The sequence below is a fragment of the Muntiacus reevesi genome, chromosome 10 (genome assembly GCF_963930625.1).
Source record: "Muntiacus reevesi chromosome 10, mMunRee1.1, whole genome shotgun sequence".
Lineage (NCBI taxonomy): Eukaryota > Metazoa > Chordata > Mammalia > Artiodactyla > Cervidae > Muntiacus > Muntiacus reevesi.
In genome coordinates, this window is record NC_089258.1 from 21052040 (window position 1) to 21070232 (window position 18193).

An 18193-nucleotide genomic window follows, 5' to 3' on the forward strand; every position below is an offset into this window, starting at 1 on the left:
AGTTTCTGCAACCATCACCACCATTTATCTAAGAACATTTTCTCTGTCCCCATTAAACAACAACTCCCAACTACACCCTACTCCCCAAACCTGGTATCATTCAACTTTCTGTCCCTATGAATTTGACTACTCGAGGAACCTCATATAAGTGGAACCATATAAGTTTTGTTCTTTTGTGACTGGCTTATTTCACTTACATAGTGCCCTCAAGGTTCATCCATGGTGTAGCATGTGTCAGAATTTCCTTCCTTTTTAAGGCTGAATAATACTCCATTGTATGTATATCATCTGGCCAGTGGACACCGTGTGGCTATTGTGAATAATGCTGCTATGAACATGGGTATACAAATATTTCTTCAAGACCTCGATTTCAATTTTAGGGGGTATATACTCACCATGTTTTAATAACAACACATTTCATTCTGCAGTTCTGTCAGAAACAGGGAAGACTAAGGGTTCTGAAGATGCTTCCAGCCATCTGGGCTCTCAGTGGCTGGTACCAGGTGACTAGCTGACAACCCTCAGAGTGAGTCAGGGGTCCTAGGCCCAATCCCAGCTCTGGGTTTTTTTCTGGATGAGCTGTTTTGTTTCATGGGAGGCTGCAGTTTTCTCTTGTGAAGTGAGATGATTGATTTGGTGATTGGTAAAGATCACTGAAATCATGAGAAAGGATTAATGCTACTCATCACCTGAACTTCTCAGAGGCAGGACTTGGGGACAAATGGCTGCCTAGAGTGTTGGTTCCTCTTCTCTTCTCTCCTGATCACCTGGCTGATTCCCTAGAACAGGTTCGGTTTGTATGTGGTTTGTGAATTGCTAAAGCTGGAGGGTCATTCCCAAGACTCAGGTGAAAGCTCAGAGTCCGCCTAGTTCCTGGTGGCCCTGCATTCTTTCTCCTAAGAGGTCCTCGAATGCCCTTCATCAGCTTACCTGCTCATGTCTGCTGCTTTTGAGGTGGTCATGAGCAGCTAGGAATGAGAACCCTTTCATTTACCTGCTTTTAGGTTCAATGTTTAGCCCCTGAAAGTCAACACCATTTTTCTTTTTTGCTTTTGAAGGAGGAGAAATGAGATATTTATTTTAAGAAGTGGGTTTTAGCACAGTTCGGCAGAACTCTTCAAAATCCCCTTCCCTGTGGTGATGTGGTGAGAAGCACAGTGGAAGTTGAAAGCTCAGGTTTGCTGGAAGTTTTGTTGGATGGACTGCTGCACACAAACACACGTGCCTTCAAAATAATGGTGGTGCAGTGGGAAAAAAAATCCTCCTGCCAAAGCAAGAGATGTAATAGACATGGGTTTAATCCCTGGGTTGGGAAGATTCCCTGGAGTAGGAAATGGCTACCCACTCCAATATTCTTGCCTGGGAAATCCCATGGACAGAGGAGCCTCGTGGGCTACAGTCCGTAGGGTCGCAAAGAGTTAGACACGTTTGAGCAACTGAGCACACACACACAGCACAGAGTATAACCCCCTGCAGCTGTGTAACTAACAGCTAGAAAACACACGACAATGGGCTTGTCTGTGGGGCTCTGGGACTTCGTCCTTCCCCATCTGCCAACAGGACCCTTTTTACAGGACTGGGCCAAAGTGATTCTGCTCCCACGTGGAACTGCAGGAAGACCTGAAGATGAAAAAATACAACAGGCACAAATAAAAGAACATTTTCGAAAATCAACACATCTAAATTTTAAGATTTGGGTGAGCAAACCTGTGGTTGCCTCTCGCTAGCCAAAAAGACTGACTCTAATTTTATCATCCTAAGTTGTAGGCACTGCATGATACTCTCAATTTTAATATAATACAGTCCTTGAGAGCCAGTCTCTTTATGTCAGTTCAAGTCACAAGTGGATTTGCGATTCTTTGGCAGAAATCACCAACTGTAAGCTCTCAGATTTTGATTTTAGGTGGAGAAACAGCGCTATGTCTGAACAGAAGCCTCAGGAGCACCCTGAGCAGGGCTGGCGGCCATGTGGTTTGCTGCAGCTTCTTGTTTTTCTCTTCTTTCTTCTTTTAATAAGCTATTTATTTTGTAACAGTTTTAGATTTATGGGAAAACTGCAAAGACAGTACAAAGTGTTGCTGTAAGTCCCTCCACCAGTTTCCCTCATTTAACACCACTAAAATGAAAGTGAAAGTGTTAGTCACTCAGCCGTGTCCCACTCTCTGGTACCCCATGGACTATAGCCTGCCAGCCTCCTCCATCCATGGGATTCCCCAGGCAAGAATACTGGAGTGGGTTGCTATTTCCTTCTCCAGGGGATCTTCCCGACCCAGGGATTGAATCTGGGTTTCCCACATTGCAGGCAGATTCTTTATAGTCTGAGCCACCAGGGAAGTCCCAGTCACAGGCCTTAAGCACATAGAAAGGACTGAAATCATACATTGTATGTATGCCTTCTGGCCACAGAGGAAGTAAGTTAGAAATTAATAGTAGAAAGGTAACCAGAAAAATCCCCAAATGGTCAGAAATAGGCAATATATTTTAATATAGCTATTGATCAAAAAATTTAATAAGTATTAGAAAATATTTTGTATAGACTGTTAATAAAAATATGTCATATCAAGACTTGTAGGATACAAGTACAGCTTGTCTTCTGATGGAAAAGAACACCACTCAGGAGAATGATGAGTTGCAGCTACATGCAGCAAAGAAGAGAATCTCACAGAGCAGAAGAAGCCCCATGAAGACCCAAATGGGTCCACATGGCGTGGTTACACTTCCAAAATTTAAACATTGGGCAAACAAATATGGGACTGTAAATCAGTGCAGAGGATTTCCCCTCTGTGAAGGGGTTGTGAAGGGGTTGCTAGGGGCCATTTGGAGAGCTGGGAATGCTTCATCTCATGATCAAGGTGCTGGTAACAGAAGGGTATTTGTTTTGTGAGCGTTTATTGAGCTGGAGGAGTGTTTGTGTGCAATTAGCATTCCCTGGCTTTATGGCCTCTTCCTCTGCTTCCCTGGTAGCTCAGATGGTAAAGTGTCTGCCTGCAATGCAGGAGACCCGGGTTGGATCCCTGGGTTGGGAAGATCCCCTGGAGAAGGAAATGGCAACCCACTCCAGTACTCTTGCCTGGAAAATTCCATGGACCGAGGAACCTGGTAGGCTACAGTCCATGGGGTTGCAAAGAGTCAGACATGACTGAGCGACTTCACTTTCACTTTTCTTTCTGGGAGTAGCCTGCCTCCTCCTGGGTAAGTGATCCCCGGAGGTCCCCAGTGTAGCTCATGAGAGGCTTTCCTCTTTACAGTTTTTACAGTCTCACGGCTCCCTTCTTGCATCTATCTCAAAGCATAGCAGAAGTTAAAAGAGTGTAATAACAGGGTTGTTCCTTGGCCCCACACTGGTTCCTGTCACCGCAGTGAATGACCTGTGTGACCCCGTATGGCTACTGTCTCCCCTGTGAGCTGGGTGCAAAGCAAGATCAACTTCTTAGTTTATCAGGAGGATTACATACTTCCTACCTAGCACAGAGGCTAGCAATGAGTAATAACCACAAGTCATTACTAATAGGTTTTATTTATCACTAAGGCAAATTTTAAACCACATTTTATTTTAAAAAGCAATGGTTATTACTTTCTTTTTGGCTGTTCAAACCTGTAACTCTCAACTCTTTTATTTTTTCATCATTAAGAAACAGTTTTAACAATAGTCAGGGTTGAATTATTTAAAAAACAAATACTTGTATCTCTACAGAACAAAACTTTTTTTCAGTGAAAACTTTAGTTATAAAAATAGAGTAAATGATAATGACAGTAAGGTCTTTTCATTCTTTTTACAGATGAAAATAACATCTCCTATGATTGCTGTAGTTAGGGGCTCATTTTGTGTTAGTAAGAAAAACAATAGTAACAACACAGAACTACAGAGCTAGTTGTTGCATGGCATCTTACTAAGCCGATGAAGGTCAAAGGTTTCTAAACACATTTATCAGAATCTCAGATCTGGGAACCTGTGTCTTTAAAAGTTCTTAAGTGCTCTTAAAATATCTTTCAAGGAGTTTGGAACAGTCCACCAGGACTGGGAATCTGATATGATTTACCTCCACCTTTAAAAGAAAACTCAGCCACCTAAAACATGGACATCTTCCCTCCTATTAACTGGAGGAGTGCGTGGCAACACACTCCAGTATGCTTGCCTGGAGAATCCCCAAGGACAGAGGAGCCTGGTGGGTTACAGTTCGTGGGGTCTCAAAGAGTCGGATACAACTCAGCGACTAAGCAAAGAATAGCCCAGCAAAGGTATTTAAGTAATGTCTGTTTGGCAGACCTGTTCACAACTTATTTCAATGATTACCATTTTTCCTTGAGTAGGGTGTGGTTCTTTGTGCCCTAGTATGTCATCTCTTTCGGGAATGTCTTGTCTGAATACAGAACATCCGAGTCCTGTTTTGTCCTGGGAAAGCAGGGGGTGTGGGGTTGCTCCAGTCAAGGACCAGAAAAGTGACTGCACAGCTGACTCATGAGGTGGGCCAGGACTGAGGAAGCAAATGCAGAAATCCAGTTGGGTGGGGAGGCTGGGAGGGTGGGCAGAGGGAGGCTTCGGGGTCTGCTGCATTGCAATTCCAGGGACTGGAGGTTGGAACAGATAGATCAGAGCCCCAGCTCAGCTGGTGAGTGGACAGGGGCTGGGGAAATCTGCCATGCTAGCCCTGGCCTCACCATGGGACTCTTCAGCAGGGAACCATACTTCTTACTGGGTGACCCAGGGGCCCAGGAACACATGACGTGGCTCAGGCTGCCAGGCCTTCTTGGGGTTTAGCCTGGGAACCAGCATTTTGTCACTTCTGCCACATTCCACTGGTTAAAGCAGGTCCTGGGCCCAGCACGGATTTGAGAGGACGAGGCCACCCAAGGACATGGATCCTGGGAGGGCTAGTAATTGGGGTTATCAGTCCACCCAGCCACCCTTGCTCACATCTCTTTCCATCCTTGCAACCCATATGGAGAGCACAGAGCAGGGATTGAGTGATGTTCGATGAGGGAGGGATGGGTGTGCAAATAACCAACTCAACCTGCCTTTGTGTTTTTGGTTCCTGGCATGGGAGGTGGCAGCTCAGTCTTCCCAGAGTGGCCCCCCTGCCCTGCCCTCACCTCCCTCCCTCCCTCTCCATCCCCTCCCCCTGCTCACAGTCTCTGAGGTGGGGGAGGGTGCAGAGGGGAGGGGGGGCCCTGGGGCACAGGCAGGCTTGGTCTTGAAATCTGCCTTTGCCACTCATTCCCCAGACAGTCTTTGAACCTCACTCTCCAGGTCTACCCAGAGGGGAAAGAACCAGAAAACATCCTTTCTCAGAGGCATTCCCTAGGGGAAAGTGCCAGGCGAAGGAAGGAGGGGTGAAAACAGAGACTTTGGTCCCCTTGGAGAGTGTCATGATGAGTCAGCTCTTAGGCCACCTGTCCTCCAGACTCTTGGGGTTTTATTGACCCTCCAGAGCTAATAGTGCTGGGAACGGGGTCTGCATTATGCTGAGCTTTGCTTTGTCCGAATGCCTAGAGATTGTGTTTAAATTTGGCATCACTGTGAAATTTCCAGCGTAACCCATTTGGATGGAGGCAGGTTGTAAACCTGTGCTCGTTATTCCTGCAGGCAGATCAAGTGGTCTGTCTTAGCCTCCAGGATCAAGGAATTGTGTCGCTGAGCGGAGCAGATGATGGGATTCTCATGTCTTTTTTTGTTCAGGAGACCAGAATTCAAATTCTGCTGTGCTAATGGGAGATGTGGCACTTCTTGTCCCATTGTTTTCTGAGTCACCCTGTGGGCAACCTGGGAGAGATTTGACTGCAAGGCTGAGTCCTGGGGCTTGGGTGGGTCCTGAGTGTAAAGAACAGAAGTGTGGTCCTTTCAATACATTTTATGCTCACGCTACCCCCAGGCAGACAGCTTGGGTTCTCCTGGACATCTGTTCCCTCCCTGGCCATGTGCAGGCCCTTATCTGCCATCCTGGCAGATGGCATGAACGCTGATAGAGATGTTGGTGTGTGGCTTGTAGGCTCAAGAGCCTTCTGTTGAAGACTCTGGTTCCTCCTGTTCCATCCACATTTTCCTCTATGTTGGGCCAAGAGGCAGTGGAATGACTCCTGACCAGCTCAGGAGGCCCAAGAGGAAAAAGAATCATTTGTCTTATTTAAATCACTGCTTTTTGTGTTTGTTTTTTTTTTTTTTTTTTTTTTTCCTGACCAGAGGCGTTATAAGGATTGAGTGGCAGGTGGATTTCTGCCACTCAAAGCCAAACCATACTAAATATGTCAGCAGTCAACTGATCTGACCTTGCATTATTATCAAATTATGTCATCCAGACACAGATTTCACCCCCCCCCCCCCCCCCCCCCCCGCCCATGGTGAATTGCTGGGGCCATCCTACCTGTTCTCTTTTCCTCTCAAGCTTTGTTTATGGCCAGAATTTCTGCAAATGGGAAAAAGGGGAGGCAAATGGCACCCAGTGGCTGGGTTGGTTCAGTTTTTAATGGAGTTGCTACTTGATTCCTCAAAGAATGTTTAGGTGGAAAAAGATGTTGGCAAGAATTTGATTTTTGAATTGTCAACATGTATCTCAACTCTAAACAAGGGTAGAGAATATACTGTTTAAAAGAAGTCTAAAAACCTTCCATTTCAAGCACACAAATGCAGGGAGAGTGGTATAAGGAAATCTCACAGACCCCAAACCCAGCGTCAACAATTAGCAACACTTTTCAATTTTGCTTCATTTATTAATATACAGTAGTTCTCTGAGTGTGAGCCACAAGCAACATCTCCTGGCTACATATTGCATTAAGCTGTTAGCTCCCTTAAATCTCTTGTAGTCTAAAAGTGTCTCCCATCTCTATTTATTTGTCTACTTATTTATTTTTGTCTGGAGGAAACATGCCGTTTGTCCTGTAGAATGTCACATTAGAATGTCACACATGGTCAGATTTTTAAGTCTCCATGTTTCTCTGTCCACAGCTATGTGGCAAACATCTCTGTGAAAACATAGCATTACAGCATTCTGGGAGGTGCAGGTAATAACCTTGCCCTGTTCTTGGCTTCCCAGGTGATTCTTCTAGTTTCTAATGGTGCCATGACCAGCATCATTTCTCTATCAATGAAAATCTAAGGTTGGATGGAGATGGGGAATGGACCAGAGACTGATACACCAGCAGGGATGCCTGGTACATAGTAGATACTCAACATTATTTGAACAAGTTCATGAAACAAAAGGACCTACTATCTGTGCCCTCAGCATCCCCAGGGGGGCCTCTAGGACACCACTGCTGACTTAGGACATCAGACACTTTCTCCTGGACTCCCCTGCAAACATGACCAAGTCTGACACCCAGAACTCTATCTAGGTAGAAACTCAGCTGGTGAAGTTCAGAGGAGAAGCAGTCCTGGTTTAGTCTAGCTCTGTTGGGTTCCTTCTAAGGCCTGCTTGATTAAAAGTGAGTGAAGCAAAAGCAGGAACTCTCATTCAAAGCTCCTGTGAGTGGGACTGCAAAATGGAAGATGGGTTGGCAGTTTCTTACAAAACGAAACTACTCTTGCCATACCAATCATGCTCCTTAGAATATTTCCAAAGAAGTTGAAAATGTGTGCCCATGCCAGAATTTGCATATGGATGTTTGCATAGCTGCTTTGTCTATAAATGCCAAAACTGAAAGCGACCAAGATGTCCTTCAGTATGTGAATGGATAAATAAACTGTGATACATCACGACAATGGGATATTATTCAGTGCTAAAAAGAAATGAGCTGTCAAGCCATAATGGAGAAGAAAATGGCAACCCACTCCAGTATTCCTGCCTGGAAAATTCCATGGGCAGAGGAGCTTGGTGGGCTACAGTCCATGGGGTCACAAAGAGTTGGACAGGACTAAATGCATGTTATGAAGTGAAATAGGCCAATCTGGAAAGGCTACATACTGTATGATCACAATTCTATGGCATTCTGGAAAAAAGCAAAACCATGGAGATGATACATCATGTGAAATGCTGGGCAGGATAAAGCACAAGCTGGAATCAAGATTGCCAGGAGAAATACCAATAACTTCAGATATGCAAATGACACCACCCTTATGGCAGAAAGTGAAGAAGAACTACAGAGCCTCTTGACGAAAGTAAAAGAGGAGAGTGAAAAAGTTGGCTTAAAACTCAACATTCAGAAAACTATTACCATGCCATCCGGTCTCAACACTTCATGGCAAATAGACGGGGAAACAATGGAAACAGTGACAGGCTTAATGTTTTTGAGCTCCAAAATCACTGCAGACGGTAACTGCAGCCATGAAATTAAAAGACACTTGCTCCTTGGAAGAAAAGTTATGACCAACCTAGACAGCACATTAAAAAGCAGAGACATTACTTTGCTGACAAAAGTCCATCTAGTCAAAGCTATGGTTTTTCCAATAGTCATGTATGGATGTGAGAGTTGGACTCTAAAGAAAGCTGAGTGCTGAAGTGTTAATGCTTTTGAACTGTGGTATTTGAAAAGACTCTTGAGAGTCCTTTGGATTGCAAGGAGATCAAACCAGTTCATACTAAAGGAAATCAGTCCTGAATATTCAACGGAAGGACTGATGCTGAAGCTGAAACTCCAACACTCTGGCCACCTGATGTGAAGAACTGACTCATTTGAAAAGACCCTGATGCTGGGAAAGATTGAAGGCGGGAGGAGAAGAGGACAACAGAAGATGAGATGGTTGGATGGCATCACCGAAGACGGCATCATGGACATGAGTTTGAGCAAGCTCCAAGACTTGGTGATGGACAGGGACACCTGGCATGCTACAGTCCACGGGGTCACAAAAAGTCAGACGCGACTGAACTGAACTGAACTGATGGAAATGATAAAATGTGGGGGAATGCTAGGGGTTGAGGGGTTGGAGCACAGAGGATTTTTAGGGTAGTGAAAATGTGTTGTATGATACTATAGTTATGAACACATGTCATTATGCATTTGGCAAATCCCATACAATGTACAACACCAAGAGTAAACCATAATGTAAACTATGGACCCTGTGTGACTATGATGCATCAATGTAGGTTCATGAATGGTAACAAATGCACCACTGTGGTGGGGGATGTTGATAGTAGGGAGGCTGTCTATACGGTGAGTGAGCTCTGTACTTTCTTCTCAGTTTTGTTGTGAGCCTTCAACTGATCTAAAATAAAATCCATTTGTTTATTACTGGAATATAATTGTGTTACAATGTTGTGTTACTTTCTGCTCTACATCATCGTGACTCAGCCATAACTATACACATATCTCCTCCCTCTTGGGTCTCTTTCCCATCCCCCGTATCCCACCCCTCTGTGCATGCTAAGTTGCTTTAGTCGTGTTCAACTCTTTGTGACCCTATGGACTCATAGTCCACCAGGCTCCTCTGTGCATGGGATTCTCCAGGCAAGAACACTGGAGTGGGTTGCCATGTCCTCCTCCAGGGGATCTTCCCGACCTAGGGATTGAACCTGCATCTCTTACATCTCCTGCATTGGCAGGAGAGTTCTTCACCACTAGAGCCACTTGGGAAGCCCATCTAGGTCATCCCAGAGCTCCAGGCTGAGATCCCTGTGCCTCTGCTATATAGCAGGTTCCCTCTAGCTATCTATTGTACACATGTAGTGTATATATGTCAGTGTTACTCTTCCCATTTGTCTCACCCTCTCCTCCTCCCAGTGTCCACAAGTTTTTTCCCTATGTCTGCTCTTCTATTCCTGCTCTGCAAAGAAAGTCTCTCTTTTTTTTTTTTTTTAAAAAGAAGGTTGAAAAAGATGCCTGGAAATGGGAAATCCTTCTGCATCTGCCCCAGCTTCCTCTGATGGAAACAAGGGAGTTGTTAAGGCTGGTAGGTTTCTGCAGGGCTTCAGGGGAGGGACCAGTCAGCGACATTTGACTGCACAACCCCTGAGGGGTCACTCCTTTCTCTGGACACACAGGTCTGTGTGGGTTCTCAGAGCTTTTTCTTTTTTCTTTAGGCAGTGTTTCTGCATTTGATGTTTATTTCACAACAGTGTCTTGTTTCTCAGGCTGCTGTGAACAGAAATAAAATAGTAGGTATGAAAATGTCTTTAGATCTTCAGAAGAAAGCTATCTCATAAACCTCGGTTATTATTCCTAATAAAATGATTCAGGACATCAATCTCCTATTCATCCACTTCATCAAATAAAAGATAATCTCTATTAATTCCCTCATCAACTCCTACCCACACCTCTTTCCTCCCACCTCCTCTGTAGAAAATAAATATCTGGTTTTATTTAATTAGGGGGTATAAAGTTTATGTTTGTCTCAGAGGTTTCTTTCTTCTAAAACAACTTTGTAGTTTTCCAAGTGGAAAAAAAGGAGAACTGGGACTGGCTACTTCACTTTCTCTTTTTCCTTAAGATTCTAGCAGTAGGGTTATTTCATTTCTGTAACTACATGCGTGCTAAATCACTTAGTTGTGTCTGACTCTTTGCAACCCTATGGACTGTAGGCCACCAGGCTCACCGTCCAGGAGATATTTCAGGCAAGAATACTGGAGTGGGTGCCATTTCCTTCTCCAGGGCATCTTCCTGGCCCAGGGATTGGACATGCATCTCCTATGTCTCCCACATTGCAGGCAGATTCTTAACCACTGAGCCACCTTTCCAATATTGGGTTTTTCAATACAATTGGAAGGTTTTCCAAGAAAACCTGAACTAGACCTTTTATCTAATCATTGCTGTTTTGCAATTTTTAACCTTGGAGTTATTTCTCATATTGGTTGGCCATGGGATAATTTCTAATATTTCAGTTTGTTTTATGGGAGATGAATCACTGCAGCCTTGTAAACTGGGGCCCTGGGATCTGGGGCCTGGTGTGGAGACTTAGAGACACCACCAGAGACTCGCTCGGTTTTTAAGTCTTGGCCTCCGTGTTCATGCTGACCTTTCTTGGCTCAACGCCTGTGGGTTCTAGCAAAACTGAGTTCTCTTTTCCTTGCAGAGGAGTGGCTGGCTGAGCGAAGCTTCAAACAGAGAAAGGAATCTTTTGAGTGTCAGAGTTTGCTGTAGAGTTTACTTCCATGCTGAGAAGCTGGGGAGTGTGAGATGTGTTTCCTGGGCAGACCAGTTTCCTGAGTAAAATGGGGATAATAGCAGCTTCCTTTTGAAATTTGCTGGTGACCTTGGCAAGCGTTAGGGGTGGGTGGAGTCTGAGGCCATGCTGCAATATGATGGCTTTGCCAGGAACTGGATGCTGAGAGTTTATGAGAGCCTCCCACTGTCTAGACTCCTCCAGCATTGAGCAGGATCACACTCTACAGCTGGGCTCTGTGCACCACTCCAGGGGAAGTGAGCTGTAGGTCCTGGGTCAGGCTGACATGCTCACAAAACAACCCCAGTTTTATCAACAACCCCCAATAGAACCACTTCCACTTCTGGAAGTTCTTTGACTCTTGAGAAGCCACAAACCTCCCATTTCCCCTGCATACTTATGATATCTAACAGGACCTTCGAAAAACTGGTTCTTTTGGGGCTATAGACCTTCTTCTTTTTTTTTTTTTCTTTACAGGGTCTTTATCGTGAGTGTTGTGTCTCCTTTACTTATATCAACCTAATAGCTCCTACAAGTATATCTCAAAAATTTAAGGCCCTGGGTTGGTTTGGTGGCCTGAGGGCTCCTCATAACCTCATAGCCTGTTTTACTTAGTAAGATAAAACAGTGCTTTCAGTTTGAAATGGAAATATGTCTCCACTTGTAACAGTGCAATAAGCTAAGAAAAGTGAGCCCAGTTACCTTCTGAGGTACAGATTCTCAGCTGTCACAGAGTCATTGAATGAAAAGGCTGTTATTTCTCCATCAAATTACCTTTGAAACCTGGTTAAAATCATTGTTCATACAGTATGACTGTATTTCTGGACTCTCTATTCCATTCAATCAATTTTAAAAACATCTATATTTGCAACAAACGTATACTGTCTTGATTACTGTAAGCCCATTATAACCCGGAAATCAGATAGTATCAGCTCTCCAAATTTGCTTTTATTTTTAAGTGCTATTTTAGCTATTGTAGGTATTTTCAATTTCTGTATGACTTTTAGATTCAATTACCAAATTAAAAAAAGACCTGCTGTAATTTCAATTGAGATAACATTAATTGTATAGATTAATTTGTGGAATTGACATATTAATAGTACTGAGTCTTTCAACTCATGAATAACCTATATATCTTCATTTGTTTAGGTTTTCTTTAATTTTTCTCAACAATGTCCTGTAGTGAAAACTACACTGAAAAGTGTACAGTTTCTTCACTTTAGTCAGATTAATTCCTAAGTATCTCATGTTTTTCAGTTCAGTTCAGTTGCTCAGTCGTGTCCAACTCTTTGCAACCCCGTGAATTGCAGCAGGCCAGGCCTGCCTGTCCATCACCAACTTCAGGAGTTTACTCAAACTCATGTCCATCAAGTCAGTGATGCCATCCAGCCATCTCATCTTCTGTCGTCCCCTTTTCCTCCTGTCCCCAATCCCTCCCAGCATCAGGGTCTTTTCCAATGAGTCAGCTCTTGGCATGAGGTGGCCAAAATATTGGAATTTCACTTTCAGCATCAGTCCTTCCAATGAACACCCAGGACTGATCTCCTTTAGGATGGACTGGTTGGATCTCCTTGCAGTCCAAGGGACTCTCAAGAGTCTTCTCCAACACCACAGTTCAATAGCATCAATTTTTCGGCACTCAGCTTTCTTCACAGTCCAACTCTCACATCCATACATGACCACTGGAAAAACCATAACCTTGACTAGACGGACCTTTGTTGGTAAAGTAATGTCTCTGCTTTTTAATATGCTATCTAGCTTGCTCATGTTTTTATGCTAATGTAAATAACATTATTTATTTTTCAATTTCCAATTGTCTGTGATAAGTACATAGAAATACAATTCATTTCTATATATTGACTTTGTAGTCCAAAAAATTGCTAAGCTCACTTGCTTATTCTATTAGTTTTTCTGTAGATTCCATCAGATTTCTATATAGATGATCATGTCATAGACAAATAATAAAAGAAAGATTTTTTTTCTTTCCTAATATGAGTGCCTTTAATTTCTTTTTCTTGCCTGATCTGGCTGGAATCTCCAGTACAATGTTAAATAGAAATGTGTTGTTTCTGATTTCAGGAGAAAAGCATTCTGTCTTTTACCACCAAGTATGATATGGTCTATGGGTTTTTGGTAGATCACTTTCTAGTATTTGTGCAATGAAATTGTTTCTATCTCCAGTAGATGTTGGGTTTTATCAAGTGCATTTCCTGTGTTTACTGAAGCAATGATAGGATTTTTCTTTTTCAGTTTGTTAATATTATGAATTACATTGATTAATTTTTGAATATTAAGCCAACTTTGCGTTTTTGAGATAAACTCCACTTGGTTATGATGTCTTTTGCTTTTGATATATTGTCAGATAGATTAGCTAAAATATTATTGAGCATTATTGCACCTGTATCTATGTGAAGTAGTGATATATATGGTCATTTCTTTAATATCTTTTCTGTTTTTTGGATCAGGATAATGCTGGTCTCAAAATGAGCTGAGAAGGATTCCTTCCTAATTAAGAATTTTTGTAGAATTATAATTATTTCTTCCTTAAATGTTTTGTAAAAATTCACCAGTGAAGCTGCAAGGGAGTAGCAATTTTGTGTGTGTTTATGAGAAGGTTTTTACTTACAAATTAAATTTATTTAATTTAGGGTTATTTGGGCTATCTGTTTCTTCTTGGGTGAACACTGGTAGTGTTTTTCAAAAACTGTTCATCTAAGTAGTTAAGTTAGTTGACATAAAATTGCTCCTGATAACCCCTTATTGTCCATTATTATTTTGACTCTGATGTGATGTCACTTTTCTTTACCTGATTTTGGTAATTTGTGACTTCTCTTTTTTGTGATCAATCTTGCTTCATATCTATCAATATTGCTGATCATCTTAACGAAGCCACATTTTATTTTATTGATTTTTGTCTTTCTATTTTGTTTTACTAATTTCCACTCAGATATTTATTTATCCTTTCTTCTACTTAACTTTGGGTTTAACTTGCTCTTCTTTGTCTTCTCTTAATGTAGGAGCTGAGATTTTAAATTTGAGACTTTTGTTTTTAAGTATGTGTTTAGTCACTCAGTCGTGTCTGACTCTGCAACACCATGGACTGTAGCCCGATAGGCTCCACTGTCAATGAAATTTTCCAGGCAAGAATACTGGAGCTGGTTGCCATTTCCTACTCCAGGCAGTCTTTCCAGTCCAAGAATCGAACCACATCTCTTGCGTCTCCTGCATTGGCATGCTGACTCTTTACCAGTAGGGCCATCTGGGAAGCCCAGGTGTGTGTTTTTAAATAGTAATGTTTAATGTTACATATTTCTCCCTAAATGTTCTAGTGATCCCTCATAAATTTTTATTTTTGTGTGTTTTTATTTACAAAATATTGTCTGATTTAACTTCTTCAGTTCATGACTTATTCAGAAATGTTATGTTTAGTTTCCATGTGTTTGGAGAATTTTCCAGAGATCTTCCTGTTGTTCATTGTAAATTTAGTTCCACTGTGAGTACAGCACAAAATCTGTATGGCTTGGAACATTGTACATTTCTTGAGACTTGTTTTATAGCCCCAAATTTGACCTATCTTCATAAATATTATCTGTACACTTGAAAATATTATGCTATTGCTATAGCATAATAATAGTATATTATGCTATTGTTGGGATGGGAGGAGAGTTCCATAAATATTAATTAGACTAAGTTAGGTGACAGTGTTGTTCAAATACTCTATATTCTTACTGAGTCAGTTATTGAATGAAGGTTCTTGAATTCTCTGATCATACCTAAGAATTTATATATTTTTCTGTGTAGTTATATCAGTTTTTGCTTCATTTATTTTTATTTTCTGTTATTAGATGCTGGGTACATCTTCTTCATGAATTTATCCCTTCATCATTATGAAATCTCTTTCTTTATTCCTGGTTATTTTGTTTGTATAAAATCTACTTTGTCTGGGGACTTCAATGATAGTCCAGTAGCTAAGACTCCACATTCTCAAGGCAGGGGACCTGAGTTTGATACCTGGTCAGGGAACTAGATCTTATGTGCTGCAACTAAGAGTTCTTATGCTGCAAGATTCTAAAGATTCTGCAGATCACAATGAAGATTGACAGTCCCATGTGCAGCAGCAAAGACCCAGGGCAGTCAGATAAGTAAATAAAAATAAATATATACTAAAAAAAAAAAAAAAACTTTGGTAGCAGTTCCAGCTTTTTTGGATTAATATTAGCATGGTATATCTTTCCTCATCACTTTACTTATAACTAATGTATGTTTACACTTAACATATGTTTCCTGTGGATGATATATATTTAGGCCTTGCTCTGGCATTCAATCTGAAGATCTCTGTCTTTTAATTGGGCTATTTAGACCATTTACCTTTCATGTGATTGATATGGATATGATTATTTGATGTTTCTATTTGTTTCCTTTGCTCTTCTTCTATTTTTCTGTTTTTTTTCCCCAAAGTTTCATTATGATTGATTTATCAATTTGGATTATTAAAATTCAAAGCTCATAATTATTAGAATTAACGTTTTAATTTTTATCTTTTGTCAGTTTTTTTAAAAAATGTGTTTGTTATTGGCTGTGCTGGGCCTTCGTTACAATGTGCAAGCTTTCTCTAGTTGCCACAAGCAGGGGCGGCTCTCTAGTTGAGGTGCCTGGGCTTCTCACTGTGGTGGCTTCCTTTGTTGTGGAGCGTGGGCTTTAGGCACACGAGCTCAGTAGTTTCACCCTGCGGGCTCCAGAGCATGGGCCCAGTAGTAGTGGGGCTTGGGTTTTGGTGTCCCACATCATGTGGAATTTTTCTGAACCAGGGATTGAACCTGTGTCCCCTGAATTGGTAGGTGGATTCTTTCTGGACCACCAGGGAAGTCCTGTTGGTTTTATTAACTATAACTTTTGGTTTGTTATTCCAGAGCTTGCTTTAATTTTTTTATATATAGTTTTTAATTATCACAGACTAGTTTTTAGTGCTGTTACATTACTTCTCATATTGTATAAGAACCTAACCTTTTACTTTTTCTCATCCATAATTTTGTTCTATTATTGTCAAACAGTTTTATATAATTAATTACATAACCAATAAACCCCATAGAATAGTGTTACTCTTTGTTTAAATAGTCAATTATCTCTTAAAGATTTTAAATAATAAGAACAAAATATTGTACTTTTATTCATATAGTTACCAATTCTGATACTTTTCATTCCTTTGTATAGATCCATATTTTCCAGTGGTATCAAGTTCCATCTGTCTGTGGGACATTCTTAAACATTTCTTATAGTGCAGGTCTTCTGTGTGTGAAGTCTTTAAGCTTTTATATTTTTTATATTTTTAAAAGTGGCATTATTTACCTTAATTTTTGAAAGACATTTTCATGGAACACAGAATTTTGAATTGATAGAATCTTTTCTTTCAGTACTTTAAAAGCTGTTACTGCACTGATTTCCCATTTGCATTATTTCTGACAAGAATTTTGCTGTCATTCTTATTTTAGGTCCTTGTATATAATGACTTTTTTCCTCTGCTTGATTTTAATATTTTCCCTTTCTTCGAGCTATTTCATAATAATGTGCTTTGATGTTTCATATAATATGGCTTCACGTTTTTGTAATTGGAGTTCAATGAGCTTCTTGGATCTGTGGTTTTTTTCTTTTCCTCAAGTGTGGTAAACTTTTGTCACTATGTTATCAAATATTCTTCCTGTTTCTACTCTCTCTTCCAGGGATTACCTATATGTTAGGTATTCTGAAGTTGTCTTACAGCTCACTGATGATATGTTTATTTTTAGAAATTCTTTTTTCTCTCTGTTTCATTCTTCATAAAAAGTAAGATTTTTCTAGTTTAGCTGATAGTTCAGTTCAGTCGCTCAGTCGTGTCCAACTCTTTGTGACACCATGAACCACAGCACGCCAGGTCTCCTTGTCCATCACCAACTCCTGGAGCCCACCCAAACCCAAGTCCATTGAGTCAGTGATGCCATCCTAACATCTCATCCTCTGTCATTCCCTTCTCCTCCTGCCCCCAATCCCTCCCAGCATCAGGATCTTTTCAAATGAGTCAGCGCTTCGCATCAGGTGGCCAAAGTATTGGAGTTTCAGCTTCAACATCAGTCCCTCCAATGAACACCCAGGACTGATCTCCTTTAGGATGGACTGGTTGGATCTCCTTGCAGTCCAAGGGACTCTCAAGAGTCTTCTCCAACACCACAGTTCAAAAACATCAATTCTTCAGTGCTCAACTTTCTTTATAGTCCAACTCTCACGACCATACATGACCACTAGAAAAACCAAAGCCTTGACTAGATGGACCTTTGTTGACAAAGTAATGTCTCTGCTTTTTAATATGCTGTCTAGGTTGGTCATAACTTTCCTTCCAAGGAGTAAGCATCTTTTAATTTCATGGCCACAATCACCATCTGCAGTGATTTTGGAGACGCCCAAAATAAAATCAGTCACTGTTTCCACTGTTTCCCCATCTATTTGCCATGAAGTGATGGGACCAGATGCCATGATCTTAGTTTTCTGAATGTTGAGCTTTAAGCCAACTTTTTCGCTCTCCTCTTTCACTTTTGGGACAGATGCTATTCTGGTTGTGTGTGTACTTCAAGCACTGTTCCTTTCAGTCCTCTTTAGGGGTTCTTCCCCAGCCTTGGGTAGTTTCTTCATGTTTATATGTGATCAGTACTTGGCAGAACATTCAAGGGAAACCCAGGGTTCTCTCCCTGTGCACTTCTCTCCAGTACTCTGTCCTGTGACCTCAAGCCACCTTGGTCTCCCAGACATTCAGCTCCATCTCCTCAGCTCATAGGTTCATCAGGTTCCCCCCGAGTACTCCTATCTGTGCCCCAAACTGAAAACACAATTAAAGCATTAATAATAGTGAGACAATTGTTGGATTCATTTCATTTGTTTCTTATTTTTCAGGGATTACTGTCCTTTATTGATCAATATCCAGTGACTGGAAAACAATTGCTTCATCTGGTTTGTTACCTATATGTTTGTGAAAAACAATTGTTTTATATAATTTGTTACTTATTTTGTGTGCAGGGGTAAGTCTGAAGTCTGTTATTTTCATCATGGCTAGAAACTTCTGTCTTAATACTTTTATTTGAAAACTTGGGTAAACTCAATAATTTCCTAGGAATGTATAATTTACTTAAAATACTTGAAAAA